The sequence below is a fragment of the Anopheles coustani genome (assembly GCF_943734705.1).
Source record: "Anopheles coustani chromosome X unlocalized genomic scaffold, idAnoCousDA_361_x.2 X_unloc_55, whole genome shotgun sequence".
NCBI classification, from domain to species: Eukaryota; Metazoa; Arthropoda; class Insecta; order Diptera; family Culicidae; genus Anopheles; species Anopheles coustani.
In genome coordinates, this window is record NW_026525165.1 from 67,501 (window position 1) to 72,181 (window position 4,681).

Sequence of the window (4,681 nt, forward strand, 5' to 3'; positions counted from 1 at the left end):
TTCAACTTATCAATGTTCATGTGTCCTGCAGTTCACATTATGACGCGCAGTTAGCTGCGGTCTTCATCGATCCATGAGCCGAGTGATCCACTGCCGAGGGTGACTAACTTGCGTAAGCCGCCGCTGTGCGCGTATACCCGTTCCCCGTAGGGAGGAGCAAGCCGCCGCTTAGAGACGAAGCATAAAGTGTCCTCATTCCACATAGGGCAAGCTGGATGAATCCATTTTACCCAGGACGGCCGAAGCGGCGTGGACCAGGGGAGAACTGAACCTTATACTTCACACCACAGTAAGTCTACGTGTCCTCTTCCACATAGGGCAAGCTAGAACTAACTATCTTACCCAGGACTGCCGAAGCAGCGTGGACCAGGGGAGGAACACACTTTTCATGGAAACGTAAGGCATCCATGACTGCCATAACGTAAGCCGCCGCTGTGCGCGTATACCCGTTCCCCGTAGGGAGGAGCAAGCCGCCGCTTAGAGACGAAGCATAAAGTGTCCTCATTCCACATAGGGCAAGCTGGATGAATCCATTTTACCCAGGACGGCCGAAGCGGCGTGGACCAGGGGAGAACTGAACCTTATACTTCACACCACAGTAAGTCTACGTGTCCTCTTCCACATAGGGCAAGCTAGAACTAACTATCTTACCCAGGACTGCCGAAGCAGCGTGGACCAGGGGAGGAACACACTTTTCATAGAAACGTAAGGCATCCATGACTGCCATAGTGCGTAAGCCGCCGCTGTGCGCGTAAACCCGTTCCCCGTAGGGAGGAGTCAAGCCGCCGCTTAGAGACGAAGTATGAAGTGTCCTCTTCCACATAGGGCAAGCTAGAATGAACTATCTTACCCAGGACCGCCGAAGCAGCGTGGACCAGGGGAGAACTGAACTTTATACTTCACACCACAGTATTGAGTAATGTGCCCTCTTCCACATAGGGCAAGCTGGAATGTTCCATTTTACCCAGGACGGCCGAAGCGGCGTGGACCAGTGGAGGACTACACAATCATGAGGTTTGATATCGACTTGTGTGTTTCAATAGGGTACCGATGGTATGTTTTGAACCGATTTGATTTAGCCATTCTGAAGTCATCACTTGGTTGAAGCGCTGAACTAGGGAGGGGCATCGTTTACATATATATTGGTTTTCGCATGCTCTACTAGGTTAATGTCATAGGGTTGGCTATCGAGCATGCCCAAGTGATGACTTGATTGTGTGCTTGCTTGAATTCTTCACATTTCATACCATCGGTTAGTTGTCGAATCATTCCTCGATCTAACCTTCGTTCTTGGTTCATGTATGCTCTCTTCCACATAGGGCAAGCTAGAATTAACTATCTTACCCAGGACCGCCGAAGCAGCGTGGACCAGGGGAGAACTATACTTTGTCTTGTATGCCCTCTTCCACATAGGGCAAGCTAGAACTAACTATCTTACCCAGGACCGCCGAAGCAGCGTGGACCAGTGGAGGACTATACTTTGTTCATTACACCACAGTATTAAGTATGGTGTCCTCTTCCACATAGGGCAAGCTAGAACTAACTATCTTACCCAGGACCGCCGAAGTAGTGTGGACCAGGGGAGGACTATACTTTATACTTCACACACTAGCCATACTGAAGTCATCACTTGGTTGAAGCGCTGAACTACGGCGGGGTAATCGTTTACAGGTTATAATCATATAGCTGCATGCTCATTAGTAGATAATGGAATATTGTATGGCAATATGAGCATGCCCAAGTGATGACTTTGTTTCAAGCTCAACAGGTAGGGTATTGAGTCCTCTTCCACATAGGGCAAGCTAGAATGAACTATCTTACCCAGGACCGCCGGAGCAGCGTGGACCAGTGGAGGACTCTATACTTTATACTTCACACCACAGTATTGAGTACGACTTGCATAAAGCCCCTAATGAGAACCACGAGGGCTCTCTCAATGTAGAACCACGAGGGCTCTAGTACCGATTCTCTCGGTACGGCTTGGTCCGTGTTCCTTTATGCTTGTACTCTAAGTATTAAGTATTGTGTCCTCTTCCACATAGGGCAAGCTAGAACTAACTATCTTACCCAGGACCGCCGAAGCAGTGTGGACCAGGGGAGGACTATACTTTATACTTCACACACTAGCCATACTGAAGTCATCACTTGGTGGGGGTGAACTACGGCGGTATCTATCGTTTTGGTTCGGTCTATATAGGGTCGCTTGCATGCTCATTCGAATATAATGTAATTGTGTATGGCAATATGAGCATGCCCAAGTGATGACTTTGTTTCAAGCTCAACAGGTAGGGTATTGAGTCCTCTTCCACATAGGGCAAGCTAGAATGAACTATCTTACCCAGGACCGCCGGAGCAGCGTGGACCAGTGGAGGACTCTATACTTTATACTTCACACCACAGTATTGAGTACTTCTTGCATAAAGCCCCTAATGAGAACCACGAGGGCTCTCTCAATGTAGAACCACAAGGGCTCTAGTACCGATTCTCTCGGTACGGCTTGGTCCGTGTTCCTTTATGCTTGTACTCTTAGAAAGTCTCAACCCGGAGGTCTTGACTTTGATTGTCATAGTTGGACTACGACGGGGCATCCGACCATTGCTGATCGAACACCCCTGATTCACCATCTTTCGGGTAGGCGGTACGCGTACCTCCGGACGCGGAAGTCTCAACCCGGAGGTCTTGACTTTGATTGTCATAGTTGGACTACGACGGGGTATCCGACTCATCGAATACCCCAGAAGCACACCATCTTTCGGGTAGGCGGTACGCGTACCTCCGGACGCGGAAGTCTCAACCCGGAGGTCTTGACTTTGATTGTCATAGTTGGACTACGACGGGGTATCCGACTCATCGAATACCCCAGAAGCACACCATCTTTCGGGTAGGCGGTACGCGTACCTCCGGACGCGGAAAGTCTCAACCCGGAGGTCTTGACTTTGGTTGTCATAGTTGGACTATGACGGGGCATCCGACCATTGCTGATCGAACACCCCTGTTACACCATCTTTCGGATAGGCGGTGCGCGACACCACCGACGCGGAAAGTCTCAACCCGGAGGTCTTGACTTTGTATTGTTGGATAGTCCTCTTCCACTATAGGGCAAGCTGGAAATATTCCATTTTACCCAGGACTGCCGAGGCAGCGTGGACCAGGGGAGAACTTCACGGAATCTTCAGGCATCCATGATTGCCATAGTGCGTAAGCCGCCGCTGTGCGCGTCAACTCGTTCCCCGTGAGGAGGAGTCTAGCCGCCGCTAAAAGACGAAGCATTAAGTGTCCTCATTCCACTATAGGGCAAGCTAGAATTAACTATCTTACCCAGGACCGCCGAAGCAGCGTGGACCAGGCGAGGACTATACTTTATACTTCACACCACAGTATTGAGTACGACTTGCATAAAGCCCCTAATGAGAACCACGAGGGCTCTCTCAATGTAGAACCACGAGGGCTCTAGTACCGATTCTCTCGGTACGGCTTGGTCCGTGTTCCTTTATGCTTGTACTCGCGGAAAGTCTCAACCCGGAGGTCTTGACTTTGATTGTCATAGTTGGACTACGACGGGGCATCCGACCATTGCTGACCGAACACCCCTGATTCATCATCTTTCGGATAGGAGGTGCGCCCACCTCCGACGCGGAAGTCTCAACCCGGAGGTTCGGACTTAGAGTTTTTCCCATTTAAAAGTTTTTCTCTTAGCCATACTGAAGTCATCACTTGGTGAACGATTGAACTAGGGCGGGTTAATCGTTTATAGGTATCATGTGGTTTGCATGCTCTCTTAGGTTAAGGTCATGTGGTTGGCTATCGAGCATGCCCAAGTGATGACTTTGTTTCACGCTTGCTTGATTTCTTCATGATTCCCTGTTATATAGTGTAATCATTCGAGAACAGGGAATCTTTGGTTTTGCTCAACAGGTATTGGATGTCAACTTGGTATCTAGATCGCATTAAGTCTCAACCCGCAGGTTCGGACTTCTGTTTATTTGGCCAATGTATGTATAAGGCAACTTGTGCCTAAGTCTCAACCCGCAGGTTCGGACTTGTGTATTTGTTCGAAGTTATATATAAGGCAACTTGTGCCTAAGTCTCAACCCGCAGGTTCGGACTTGTGTATTTGTTCGAAGTTATATATAAGGCAACTTGTGCCTAAGTCTCAACCCGCAGGTTCGGACTTCATAGTGTTTCGTCAATGTTCATATGGCAACTTGTGCCGAAGTCTCAACCCGCAGGTTCGGACTTCTAACGTGTTTCGTCAACTATCATATGGCAACTTGTGCCTAAGTCTCAACCCGCAGGTTCGGACTTGTGTATTTGTTCGAAGTTTTATATAAGGCAACTTGTGCCTAAGTCTCAACCCGCAGGTTCGGACTTCTATAGTGTTTCGTCAATTATCATATGGCAACTTGTGCCGAAGTCTCAACCCGCAGGTTCGGACTTCTATAGTGTTTCGTCAATTATCATATGGCAACTTGTGCCGAAGTCTCAACCCGCAGGTTCGGACTTCTATAGTGTTTCGTCAATTATCATATGGCAACTTGTGCCGAAGTCTCAACCCGCAGGTTCGGACTTCTGGAAGGATCACTTGGCCACTAATGATCCTTCCGCAGGTTCACCTACGGAAACCTTGTTACGACTTTTACTTCCTCTAAATCATCAAGTTCGGTCAACTTCGATAAAGCAG

The 4,681-nt window shown here is 48.8% G+C and overlaps 1 non-coding gene across 1 annotated transcript in view; it reads right to left on the reverse strand.

Annotated features, from left to right (window-relative positions):
* The window catches only part of LOC131270753 (5.8S ribosomal RNA), a 155-nt gene extending 53 nt beyond the window's left edge, over positions 1–102 (reverse strand). Inside the window, exon 1 of the ribosomal RNA XR_009179769.1 lies at positions 1–102. This exon is cut by the window's left edge and continues 53 nt beyond it. This is a non-coding gene — a ribosomal RNA (5.8S ribosomal RNA).
* Between the last annotated feature and the right edge of the window lie 4,579 nt (positions 103–4,681).